Genomic DNA, 14,184 nt, shown 5'->3' on the forward strand with positions numbered 1-14,184 from the left:
TAAAAAAATGTTATTTTCAACGAATCGTATTAGGCTTAAATATGAAGATAAGGAAATGATTTTTATATCAAATTAAAGCTAAAAGTATCCTTTTTAAAATGATATGTAACACATCATCATATCATTTTAAATTCTGCCAGGAATTTTGTTTTTGTTCTATGTTTAGTGTTAGTTCTACTTTTCGTTCAGTAAAAATATACCACAATTTAACCCTAAATAACAATTAAACCTAGAACTAACACTAGACTTAGAACTAGAAACATTTGGTCTCTCAAAACGGCTAAACCCGAATGATTCTAGTTCTAGTGCAAAACTAGAACTAACACAAGACCTAGAAATATTCGGGTTTAGCCGTCTTGAGACATGCGGCTAAATCCGAATGTTCTAGTGATAGTGCTGGTGCAATACTAGAACTAACACTAGAGCGAGAACTAGAAGCATTAGGATTTAGCCGCACGTCTCTCAAGACGGCTAAACCCGAATGATTCCAGTTCTAGGTCTTGTGTTAGTTCTAGTGATAGTGCTAGTTAGTTCTAGTTTAATAAAAATATGCAACAGAGTGATATCTTATGAATGATAAATTTTTGTATCTTGCATTTGGAGTAAAATTCACTGTATTACAATCTTTCCACATTTTTCTTACATATTTAGGAACCTAACTCAAGCCAACCCAAACTGCTGACATCTAAGAAATCTTGATTCCCCCAATATACCCGTGATAAACATTCTGGATGTATTCCTCTCATGGTTAACCGTTTATCCACTTTAATCTACCTTATAGGAAGTACAAGTTACTAAAATAATAAAACTAGATATGTCCATGAAAATTTATCGATACACTAATAATTATAATAACCAAATATGGAAGTGAATTCTATTTAACGTTTTCCCACAAACTAAGAAAAAGAAACAACATATTAAATCGTATCCAATTTAAAACAGTCTGAAACAAATTGACTTCTTATAACTCATCCGATGTAGTTACTTGTAGAAAATCTATAACCAACAGGAAGTCGCGAAAGTGCAAAAGCGGTCTCGGTAGCAATTTGCGATCATATTAATATAAACCATTTCGTAAAGTCATAAACGTGGCGCCCTCGCATCAACGCAAACGATATCAATTTTGTCTCCACCTAATTAATGTTTACAAGCACGTTAATGTCAGTTTTTCAAACCACGTTACATTAATGAGGCGTAAATTAGATAGGTGGAATATGAAATCTTGTTATTAGTGTGCAAATTTAACTTGTTAGTTGGATTAGGGATAAGATGACTCGTCTTTAAATGACCCAGATCCAAAAACCTACGCCTCCGACGGCGATATTCCCATTAAAGTTATGATTTCGTAACACACACGTAGTTAATGCACGTGTATAGTATAAGTAAGTTGTGTGTGTGTATGGGAACCGTTAACGAAAAACGTTTAAAATTCCACTGCTACCTTGATTGGACCTTGGGCACTCCCAGTAAAGACAGAGAGAAAGAATTAAGTCGTGTGTGTCGACTACACGAGCACACAGGACGAATATTTACGCCTTTAACTTCATCTTAGTCCAAGATTGTTATGAAAAAAGAATTAATTTGAAGTGATAACTTTTTATCGAATGAATATTTTTAGTTTGGTAAGGTTTCGTTGTCTATTTGGGTAAGGTATGAAAGAAGCGAGATCTTTCTAAAAGTCCAAAGAGATAAATCAATGAAGATGCGGTGTAAGCAAACGTAGACACTGTCCCAACGAGAATGGACCGTGGTGACACCTCTGAAACTGGTTTCTGTTTAAAGTAGTAGCTTCTCCTGCCCATCTGTCCACCTCATCTGCTTCTCTTCGCGAGGACCTAAAAAGAAAAGAATGAAAAAACGAAAAAAGATAAAAAAAGAGATATAAAAATCATCAATGGTATAAGCAAAAGATGGGATCTCCTCGCTAGTACTCGTTCCTAAAATAGCTTTCTATTAGCGCGAGCAGCGTATGTATGTCATTTAATTTAATTAGATTCTCAGAGACATCGTAGCGGTTGGTAGCTTCATGAATAACCACTTGAGTCTGTTATATAATAATTGGACCGTAGATTGATTGTGTTACTAGAGAAGAATAGGGATTTAGAATAATTGCGTTATGTCCTTCAGAAATTATTTTTTTGAGTTATAATTTTATTACCAAAAAATTTTTACATTTTAATCGGAATTAAGATTTCGAAACTTCCGGTAAATTTGGTTGAGTGGTTGAAACATTATCGGGTAACCCAAATTCATTTAATTGACTTAAATTATTTAAAAACGCCTCCCATTTTTGACAATGAATCTCTTCTAACTTAGCAAATTCCCGATTAACTTCCGATCGTATTTTTGAAAAATGCTCGCTTATCCCCGCCATAAATTGTTTGATATTCTCTTTATTTGCCGTAAGAATTTCTTCTTTTAAAGCTTCCACAGATTGTTGTACCTCACCAATTTGATGTTGTTGTATTTTTTCCCCACAAGCTTCCTCCCCATCTTGACTTGTCGACACCGAAACGCACTTTATTATAGACGTATTTTCTTCGGTTTCTTCTTGATTTTCGGGAATCGTTTCGGGTTTTGTCACTTTTTTGTTAAATCTTCTCGACAAATTCTTCATGACAAATAATTTTTATTTTTTAGGATTTAGATAAAAAAAATCTGTTACAAACGTCAATTTGATAACTTTATTAATCAAATATTTGTTCGGCGTCAAACAATCGCAATTGTTGTTTTTCGAAACATAACTTTTTTATGTTCATGGACCCTAAAAAAAAACATCATAGTCGTGCTAAAAGAAACTGCTAAAAGCGTTTGGTGTCTCGCCTTTGATAAAAGAATTTCGAGTTGCGTAAAGACCTGAAACGTCGTCGTTCAAGGTCTTAAACGTAAACATGGAGTATGTCGAAAAGTGTGACACCATCACCCAATATTTCGATGTTGACACAAACGTGGTATAAAGAAGACAGGTGTGTGTGTGCCACCGTATGTTTACCGCGTCTTGGATTCCGAGGAGGAAACGCGACGGTGTGTCCGGTTAATTTTCACGCTCCTCGCGCTGTTTGCCGTTGCATCTTGTTCAAACAGGCCAGCTGTGTGTCCGCGTAAACGAACGCGTTCGCCGCTGTTATATAGCACTACCCACGTCTTTTCAAACCGAACCAAGCCCCGCGCGCCTTCCGTACATATTTAGTTTGGCGGATCCACATAACACACATGTGTCCATGTGGGATTCACGTTTTCACTTATACCCATGGATGCGACAACTAACGTTATGGCGTGGCGTGTCTATAACGGTCGGTTCGTTATGGTATACCACGATATGAAAGCGTTAATTTCTATTGCGTGCCTATCTATCTTCAAGCATTGATAATTTATTATGTTTTTTTTTATGTGTGAATATGGCAAAACATAAATTATTAAAAAAAAATTAGGTGTGGTGTGAGAGAATGAAAAATTGAGGTTCGGATATATGATCATAAATTTGAAATTAGAAAATTTATGACAAACTTTGCGACAATACTTTTAATAAGTTGTTATCAATGGTAAAAGGGATTGTTGAAAAGCAAAACGTAAATATAATGGAAGTTATAATAGTTGAAGCAAAAACATCAATTGGGGTAGCATAAACGATGTTTTCCCAAACTGCAAGTTTGCAAATTTCATGGAAAAGTGTAAGCAATGCCAAATTCGGGGGAAAATTGATCACAATTCTGCTAGAATTTCTACAAAAAGAAGTCGTAGAAAAAAGTCTTCTCTGGAAGCATGTATATGGATTCGAGGAACTTAGAGGAGAAGTACAGCAAGTTGCAAAATTTACCAGCACATTGGAACTTATCCTGAAAAAGAGGCTGCAAACTATTACACTGCTATTAAATGTCAAAAAAGCTTGCCATTCCGTTTAATAATTCCTTATGTCTATAATTTCTCATCTTTTCTTGAGATGTCGATGTCCATGATTCCATCTCTTTGGTGGTCTATCTCTTCAATCTAAAAATGCTATTGATGCTGCAATCATTCCTAAGCAATTTTTTTTGATATTATTGGATATGACGATTTATGATTTTTTTTGTTTTGTATTTAGGAATGCAAAAATCGCTGCTTTAGAAAAAACCAGTCAGGAAAGTGAGAAGATTATCGCCGAAGCAAGAAATGAAAAGATTTGATCTGAGCGCAGAAAAAGTTGCTGAATTAGAATCTAAGTAAGAAAGTTACTTTTTGTTGATTTCAATAATTAATGTCCATGATTCCATCTTTTTGGTGGTCTTCCCAGAGATCATCGCGTCGGTGATCTGTCATCTCGCGCGATCTTTGCTAATCTTTCCAGTCATTTCACCAACGTGATCATTTTATAACCAGCTTCCATCTCTCCAATCTAAAAATGAAGTATTCTGTTACCAGCAGCATTAACAGCAAATAGTGGCGAAAGTTTGTATTTATTGTTGTGACAATTAAGGTTGCAATTAAAATTGGAATTGCAATGACAGAAAAGTGCTAATTGTAACGATAATTCCGATAGTAATTTGATAATAGTGATGTCATTTCGGAGTTGAAGAGGCGATCGCTAGGAGAAAATTATTACTTTGAAAGAGGAATGTTCGAAATGGGAGCAGAATATTTGGAAGAAAGTGTTTTGAGGCAAGCTGCTATTGATGCTGCTAGCATTCCTAAGTAATTTTTTTTTGATATTATTGGATATGACGATTTATGATTTTTTTTATTTTGTATTTAGGAATGCAGAAATCGCTGCTTTAGAAAAAACCAGTCAGGAAAGTGAGAAGATTATCGCCGAAGCAAGAAATGAAAAGATTTGATCTGAGCGCAGAGAAAAGTTGCTGAATTAGAATCTAAGTAAGGAAGTTACTTTTTGTTGATTTCAATAATTAACAAATCAATTCATTGTGGTAGAAATTGCAAAAAAGTTTGCGATTCCGTTTGATAAGACCTTATGTCTAAATAATAATTTTCAACTCATCTTTTCTTGAGATGTCGATGTCCATGATTCCATCTCTTTGGTGGTCTTCCCAGAGATCATCGTGTCCGTGGTCTGTCATCTCGCGCGATTTTTGTTAATCTCTCCAGTCATTTCACCAACGTGATCATTTTATAACAAGCTTCCATCTTTCCGATCTGAAAATGAAGTATTCTGTTACCAGCAGCATTAACAGCAAATAGTGGCGAAAGTTTGTATTTATTGTTGTGACAATTAAGGTTGCAATTAAAATTGGAATTGCAACGACCGAAAAGTGTTAATTGTAGCGATAATTCCGATAGTAATTTGATAATAGTGATGTCATTTCGGAGTTGAAGAGGCGATCGCTAGGAGAAAATTATTACTTTGGAAGAGGAATGTTCGAAATGGGAGCAGAATATTTGGAAGAAAGTGTTTTGAGGCAAGCTGCTATTGATGCTGCTAGCATTCCTAAGTAATTTTTGTTGATATTATTGGATATGACGATTTATGATTTTTTTTGTTTTGTATTTAGGAATGCAGAAATCGCTGCTTTAGAAAAAACCAGTCAGGAAAGCGAGAAGATTATCGCCGAAGCAAGAAATGAAAAGATTTGATCTAAGCGCAGAGAAAACTTGCTGAATTAGAATCTAAGTAAGAAAGTTACTTTTTGTTGATTTCAATAATTAACAAATCAATTCATTGTGGTAGAAATTGCAAAAAAGCTTGCGATTCCGTTTGATAAGACCTTATGTCTAAATAATAATTTGCAATTCATCTTTTCTTGAGATGTCGATGTCCATGATTCCATCTCTTTGGTGGTCTTCCCAGAGATCATCGCGTCGGTGATCTGTCATCTCGCGCGATTTTTGTTAATCTCTCCCAACGTGATCATTTTATAACCAGCTTTCATCTCCCCAATCTAAAAATGAAGTATTCTGTTACCAACAGCATTAACAGCAAATAGTGACGGAAGTTTGTATTTATTGGTGTAACAATTAAGGTTGCAATTAAAATTGGAATTGCAATGACAGAAAAGTGCTAATTGTAACGATAATTCCGATAGTAATTTGATAATAGTGATGCCATTTTGGAGATGAAGAGGCGATTACGCAATCGGGAGGAGAAAATTATTATTTTATAAGGAGAATGTTCGAAATGGGAGCAGAAGTATTTAGAAAAAAGTGTTTTGAGGCAAACTGCTAGCATTCCTAAGTAATTTTTTTTGATGTTATTGGATATGATGATTTATGATTTTTTTTGTTTTGTATTTAGGAATGCGAAAATCGCTGCTTTAGAAAAAACCAGTCAGGAAAGTGAGAAGATTATCGCCGAAGCAAGAAATGAAAAGATTTGATCTGAGCACAGAAAAAGTTGCTGAATTAGAATATAAGTAAGAAAGTTACTTTTTGTTGATTTCAATAATTAAAAATCAATTCATTGTGGTAGAAATTGCAAAAAAGTTTGCGATTCTCATCACTTTTTTTGAGATGTTGACGTCCATGATTCTATCTCTTCTGTCAATTCGCGCGATTTTTGCTAATCTCTCCCGTCATTCTACCAACGTGATTATTCTATAACCACCTCTCTGATTCAAGAATGAAGTATTTTGTTACCAACAGCATTAACAACAAACAGTGACGAAAGCTTGTATTTATTAGTGTGAACCCAAATCCTCACAATATTGACCCTCTGTTACATTTCAGACTCTTGATGATAGAGAACTAGAAGTGTTAACATTAAGTTAAAGAGTTGAAGATCATTTTGGCTGCAAAAATGTTGATTTGATTAAAAAAAAATTGTAGAAGCAACTGCATGGGGTGCATCTTTTGCTGGGAGGTGTTACATAACATCATAAATAATATCGGTTCCATGTACCGGGCGTTTGTATCAGACAGGGGCAAGATATAGATTTGTTTTTGCGCTGGGTCGGATAAATTATAACGTCGGTACGGACTCGGTTACGAGTTTATTAAGGAGTAAGAACGTCGACCGTAACCCCTTACCCCTCGAGCTATAAATAAAATATCATCCCAATTCAGTTGTTGATTTACAGGGCGAGAGCGAGTGAGCTTTCAAACACAGAGTAGGAGCCAGCTCGATAAACATAAAATATTTCTGGAATTCAACTTAAATTATTTTCGCTTAAAACTAAATTAATCCGCGCCAAGTTTTGTTTTTTAAATCACTTATTTTAATAAATCATTATGTTGATTTATTTATAAATAAAGTGTTAAATTGTTTATTTCGAAGATGCTAAGGTCGGTTCTGTTACATGTGGGCGCTACTCGAGCACGACACGAGCTCCGAGCCGAAGCACGAGGCGAGCGCCGAGTGCGTGGGTCAGACTACAATTATTTCGTACTTCTTTTTCACCACCTCAGTATTTTAGGGTGTGTTTATTGCTGTGTCCACAATACCCTGGAATCAATTTTTGCGGCGAGGTGCGGACGAGCGCGGAATTAATTTACTCCCACATTGGACCAGCCTTTGTTCAAAATCACGACGCCAAGGGCTCGTCAGTTCACCTACGAGAACACTACAACTCGAAATCTCCAGGTGACGAAGAAGAAGAAAGAAGCTAAACGTGTATAAAACTCTAAAAAGAAAACGGTTTACACGTCACCCAAGTTGAAAAAAAGAGATGACATCGTTATTACCGCAATTGAGGAATTAAGAAATTAACCGAGTATTACAAATTGAGCAAATTTTGGTTTAATTCGGTCGTTGTTGAGAGAAGTTGCATCGCTGCGTCCGTTCGGATGGTTGTTCGTATGGGTGTACGAATGCGTGACCTTCATCCTACATTGGGTTTTAAAGAAGATGTACCTCGGACGAGGTCTCATTCATGAACGGCCATAGCGACCTCATGCATATGTATGACCGGTCCGCGTGCAGACTCTAGAAGCGCTACTACGGCGCTATCGTTCTATGCTCTCTCGCGTTTTACTAATGTATTCATATATTCACTAATACGCGATATTGATTTCATTATGGTAATCCGAGATCATTATCTTGACACCCGGGTTTGTCTCTATACGAGCGCCAACGAACCTTTACTTTCCTTTATTTCTTTCTGTGTATCATCTTTTTCACGGTTCATTTAACTTAAAATACGGAAAAGAAAATCAATACTTAAATCTTATAAATTTCCGTATTAAAATAATAAGATAGAGTTAAAGATTTTTTGAAAACGTCACATCGTTAATCTTAATTGTTAATAAATAATGAAGTTTCTAAATATCGAAATCAGAACACATCTGCATGGACAACCGAAGAAACTAACGAACGATTAGAAAACGGGAATTTTACAGTTTAAGAGGGCCGTTACGGTCGCGGCTTGCGGTTAAAATAGAAAATATTATAAACGGTCGAAGTGCGTTTTGACTAGTAACATATATACTTTTCTAAATAACAATCCCAATTACACTGACCACAAGATTTAATCATCGCTGCCTTTTCTCATTGAAAATTAATTTTAGCATATTATTGAACTAAAAACATACATAGACACTTAAGGTATTCTCTTATTTTTTTTAATTTATAATATTGTATTTAGTTTTCTTTGAGGTTGTACGAAAGTTTCGTTTCATCAATAACCCTTCATAAATTTAAACGGCTCGCATAAGAAGTGTGCCAACGAAGGAGGAAGGCTCTCCTCACATTTGAATAATTCCTTAATAGTTTCTCGTTGACCTTGTGGGAGCCTTGACCTTTCGTTGGCTTTCAGTCGCGACCCACTGAACCGTTTGGTCACCACTTCGCTAATGGTCTAATCGACATTCATTCCTACGTATACACGTTACACGGTTTCCATACACGTGCCAAGTTTTTTTGATTTCTTTTCCATTTTTAACGAAAAATTCGTTCTGATTGAAATGTTTTTTTGATCGCTAAATTTGCGTTCTCTAATCTCTTAATGTTGTACGTCAGGTTTGAAACATTCCAGGAAAAGTGGGTACTGCAAGGAGAACTGTAGACACGTTCATGATTAACGAGCGGGGATTCCCAGGTCACTTGGTATGCATGCTATTGGTCAGATCGGGTATGTTACTGTATAAATATTCAATTCCGCGGTCGACTACAAACTTGCTGTACGCCCTCTGAATTATTTCACTTCGAAGTCGCATTTCTTGTAAACTACAAAACAACTTTATTTATTTCTTAACACAAATTAATTAAAAAAAATACATAGAAATTAGTAAAAATCTAGAATATCTTAGATACACTTTTTACATTAATTCCGCTATTTCCCATCTTATTTTCTTGGAGAAATCTGCAAGATGATTAACTTTAAACGTTAAACGATGTAATAGGAGATGGATATTGCTATAGTTCTTGTACGACAGTAGATGATGATTATAAGTTTATATGGCTCGGTATTGGCAAACAAGGCAGAATTTCTGTTGCAGGGATTTTGGAGTAGATTTGCTTAAAACCTAAGAAACTGAATTTTCCTGCAAAAGAAAACAAAGACTTGAATTTGGATTTCGTCTTAATTGGGTATGAAAAGCATTTGCATTGGATAAACCTAACGCATGAAAGATAACTATCTTCTATCTGGCGCAAGAAATGTTGTAGAAAATGCGTTTTAGCTTCTTAGCCATCTTCTTTCATGAACGTCAAATCTATTAATTGCATTGTAGCTCCAGCTACTCGACTAAAACGAGATTTGGCAGAATGAATGCAAAAACTTGGAGCATTGACGAAGGCGAATGGAGACGCGTCAAACATGAATCTGTGTGTAGACTGGTGGCAGTGAGGAACCTCCCTTCAGGGCACTTATTCGAAGAAACCTGTTTCAGCAGGATATCCCATCTTCTGCTGCATTTGGGGTGCTCCTCGACCTGTTGTGGATTTTTTCTCCTCTTTCCGCATCCCCCTGAGATGCAGATGAACCTAAGTACGTAAAATCAACATATTATCTAATTATTTTAAATTCTAGTTTAATTGCTACTTACTTACAAAACGGAGGGAGGAATCCAAACGGGAATCCCCCATCCGCTTGCTGACATTAGTTCTGGTACCGGATCTTTAATCTGTTTTAATTCTCGTAAGTTAAAATCAAGAGGGAGCTCTTCGTCGATCAGTTAATCGATTCCTTTTTTTCTCTCTTAGAATACTTGTCATAAAAGCAATGATGTTTTGCCATGCTGGCTATCATACGATCAGTAATGGTTCGCTGGTAATCTGTGGCACTGGCACATAGTGTGCTCAGCATCATCATAAAGACATCCTTGGCTGTACGGTACTTTCCCTATCTTCTGTCGTCTAAGCTTGAACATGGTGGTTCGTCATCTCAGATAAATCGTAGTACCATAACTTAATAAAAACTAGTACCATACCACGATGTAGCTCAATTGGTTTGTAAATATCGGCAGAGATTTTGACGGATTTATCCTACAACAGAAACCACGAATACCCGTATTCCCATATTGCTCTTTAACATTTTCGCTTTCAGCTACATCAATGTCAAGAAAAATTCGAAAATATGAAAATTAGAAGAATTCGTAGTTTCACAACTGGTTAATGAAAAAAAAACGGTATTCCGAGCATGATACAGAAAAACTTTTAGAACAAAAGTTGAAGGAAATTTTACCCTTTACACATTGCTTTTTAACACTTTTGCTCTTAGGTGCATCAATGTTGAGAAAAATTCGAAAATATGAAAATTAGAAGAATTCGTAGTTTCACAGCTGGTTAATGCAAGAAAAAACGATATTCCGAGCATGATACAGAAAAACTTTTAGAACAAAAGTTGAAGCAAATTTTACCCTTTACACATTGCTTTTTAACACTTTCGCTCTTAGGTGCATCAATGTTGAGAAAAATTCGAAAATATGAAAATTAGAAGAATTCGTAGTTTCACAACTGGTTAATGAAAAAAAAGCGGTATTCCAAATATGATACAGAAAAACTTTTAGAACAAAATTTGAAGCAAATTTTACCCTTTACACATAACTTTTTAACACTTTTGGTCTCAGCTGCATCAATTTCGAGAAAAATTCGAAAATATGAAAATTAGAAGAATTCGTAGTTTCACAACTAGTTAATGAAAAAAAAAGCGGTATTTCGAGTATGATACAGAAAAACTTTTAGAACAAAATTTGAAGCAAATTTTACCCTTTACACATTGCTTTTTAACACTTTTGCTCTCAGCTGCATCAATGTCGAGAAAAATTCGAAAATATGAAAATTAGAAGAATTCGTAGTTTCACAACTGGTTAATGAAAAAAAAGCGGTATTCCGAGTATGATACAGAAAAACTTTTAGAACAAAATTTGAAGCAAATTTTACCCTTTACACATTGCTTTTTAACAATTTTGCTCTCAGCTGCATCAATATCGAGAAAAATTCGAAAATATGAAAATTAGAAGAAATCGTAGTTTCACAACTGGTTAATGAAAAAAAAACGGTATTCCGAGTATGATACAGAAAAACTTTTAGAACAAAATTTGAAGCAAATTTTACCCTTTACACATTACTTTTTAACACTTTTGGTCTCAGCTGCATCAATGTCGAGAAAAATTCGAAAATATGAAAATTAGAAGAATTCGTAGTTTCACAACTGGTTAATGAAAAAAAAAGCGGTATTCCGAGTATGATACAGAAAAACTTTTAGAACAAAATTTGAAGCAAATTTTACCCTTTACACATTGCTTTTTAACAATTTTGTTCTCAGCTGCATCAATATCGAGAAAAATTCGAAAATATGAAAATTAGAAGAATTCGTAGTTTCACAACTGGTTAATAAAAAAAAAGCGGTATTCCGAGTATGATACAGAAAAACTTTTAGAACAAAATTTGAAGCAAATTTTACCCTTTACACATTGCTTTTTAACACTTTTGCTCTCAGCTGCATCAATGTCGAGAAAAATTCGAAAATATGAAAATTAGAAGAATTCGTAGTTTCACAACTGGTTAATAAAAAAAAAGCGGTATTCCGAGTATGATACAGAAAAACTTTTAGAACAAAATTTGAAGCAAATTTTACCCTTTACACATTGCTTTTTAACACTTTTGCTCTCAGCTGCATCAATGTCGAGAAAAATTCGAAAATATGAAAATTAGAAGAATTCATAGTTTCACAACTGGTTAATGAAAAAAAGCGGTATTCCGAGTATGATACAGAAAAACTTTTAGAACAAAATTTGAAGCAAATTTTACTCTTTACACATTGCTTTTTAACACTTTTGCTCTCAGCTGCATCAATGTCGAGAAAAATTCGAAAATATGAAAATTAGAAGAATTCGTAGTTTCACAACTAGTTAATGAAAAAAAAGCGGTATTCCGAGTATGATACAGAAAAACTTTTAGAACAAAATTTGAAGCAAATTTTACCCTTTACACATTACTTTTTAACACTTTTGGTCTCAGCTGCATCAATGTCGAGAAAAATTCGAAAATATGAAAATTAGAAGAATTTGTAGTTTCACAACTGGTTAATGAAAAAAAAGCGGTATTCCGAGTATGATACAGAAAAACTTTTAGAACAAAATTTGAAGCAAATTTTACCCTTTACACATTGCTTTTTAACACTTTTGCTCTCAGCTGCATCAATATCGAGAAAAATTCGAAAATATGAAAATTAGAAGAATTCGTAGTTTCACAACTGGTTAATAAAAAAAAAGCGGTATTCCGAGTATGATACAGAAAAACTTTTAGAACAAAATTTGAAGCAAATTTTACCCTTTACAAATTGCTTTGTAACAATTTTGCTCTCAGCTGCATCAATATCGAGAAAAATTCGAAAATATGAAAATTAGAAGAATTCGTAGTTTCACAACTGGTTAATGAAAAAAAAGCGGTATTCCGAGTATGATACAGAAAAACTTTTAGAACAAAATTTGAAGCAAATTTTACCCTTTACACATTGCTTTTTAACACTTTTGGTCTCAGCTGCATCAATATCGAGAAAAATTCGAAAATATGAAAATTAGAAGAATTCGTAGTTTCACAACTGGTTAATGAAAAAAAAGCGGTATTCCGAGTATGATACAGAAAAATTTTTAGAACAAAATTTGAAGCAAATTTTACCCTTTACACATTGCTTTTTAACACTTTTGCTCTCAGCTGCATCAATATCGAGAAAAATTCGAAAATATGAAAATTAGAAGAATTCGTAGTTTCACAACTGGTTAATGAAAAAAAAGCGGTATTCCGAGTATGATACAGAAAAACTTTTAGAACAAAATTTGAAGCAAATTTTACCCTTTACACATTACTTTTTAACAGTTTTGGTCTCAGCTGCATCAATGTCGAGAAAAATTCGAAAATATGAAAATTAGAAGAATTTGTAGTTTCACAACTGGTTAATGAAAAAAAAGCGGTATTCCGAGTATGATACAGAAAAACTTTTAGAACAAAATTTGAAGCAAATTTTACCCTTTACACATTGCTTTTTAACACTTTTGCTCTCAGCTGCATCAATATCGAGAAAAATTCGAAAATATGAAAATTAGAAGAATTCGTAGTTTCACAACTGGTTAATAAAAAAAAAGCGGTATTCCAAATATGATACAGAAAAACTTTTAGAACAAAATTTGAAGCAAATTTTACCCTTTACACATTGCTTTTTAACAATTTTGCTCTCAGCTGCATCAATATCGAGAAAAATTCGAAAATATGAAAATTAGAAGAATTCGTAGTTTCACAATTGGTTAATGAAAAAAAAGCGATATTCCGAGTATGATACAGAAAAACTTTTAGAACAAAATTTGAAGCAAATTTTACCCTTTACACATTGCTTTTTAACACTTTTGCTCTCAGCTGCATCAATATCGAGAAAAATTCGAAAATATGAAAATTAGAAGAATTCGTAGTTTCACAACTGGTTAATAAAAAAAAAGCGGTATTCCGAGTATGATACAGAAAAACTTTTAGAACAAAATTTGAAGCAAATTTTACCCTTTACACATTGCTTTTTAACACTTTTGCTCTCAGCTGCATCAATGTCGAGAAAAATTCGAAAATATGAAAATTAGAAGAATTCGTAGTTACACAACTGGTTAATGAAAAAAAAACTGTATTCCGAGCATGATACAGAAAAACTTTTAGAACAAAAGTTATAGCAAATTTTACCCTTTACACATTGCTTTTTAACACTTTTGGTCTCAGCTGCATCAATGTCGAGAAAAATTCGAAAATATGAAAATTAGAAGAATTAGTAGTTTCTATACTATGTTTTAAACATCGCAATAATACCTTGGGTTAGTGGCTGTGTTAATGATAATACA

At 34.2% G+C, this 14,184-nt stretch overlaps 1 long non-coding RNA gene across 1 annotated transcript; it reads left to right on the forward strand.

Annotated features, from left to right (window-relative positions):
• Positions 1-2,028: 2,028 nt before the first annotated feature.
• Positions 2,029-6,462, forward strand: LOC139429913 (uncharacterized). Its single transcript, XR_011640508.1, has 4 exons — positions 2,029-4,668; positions 4,730-5,423; positions 5,484-6,163; positions 6,224-6,462. It is a non-coding gene; the product is annotated as an uncharacterized lncRNA (long non-coding RNA).
• The last annotated feature ends 7,722 nt before the right edge of the window (positions 6,463-14,184 follow it).

The sequence above is a fragment of the Onthophagus taurus genome, chromosome 6, assembly GCF_036711975.1.
Source record: "Onthophagus taurus isolate NC chromosome 6, IU_Otau_3.0, whole genome shotgun sequence".
Classification (NCBI taxonomy): domain Eukaryota; kingdom Metazoa; phylum Arthropoda; class Insecta; order Coleoptera; family Scarabaeidae; genus Onthophagus; species Onthophagus taurus.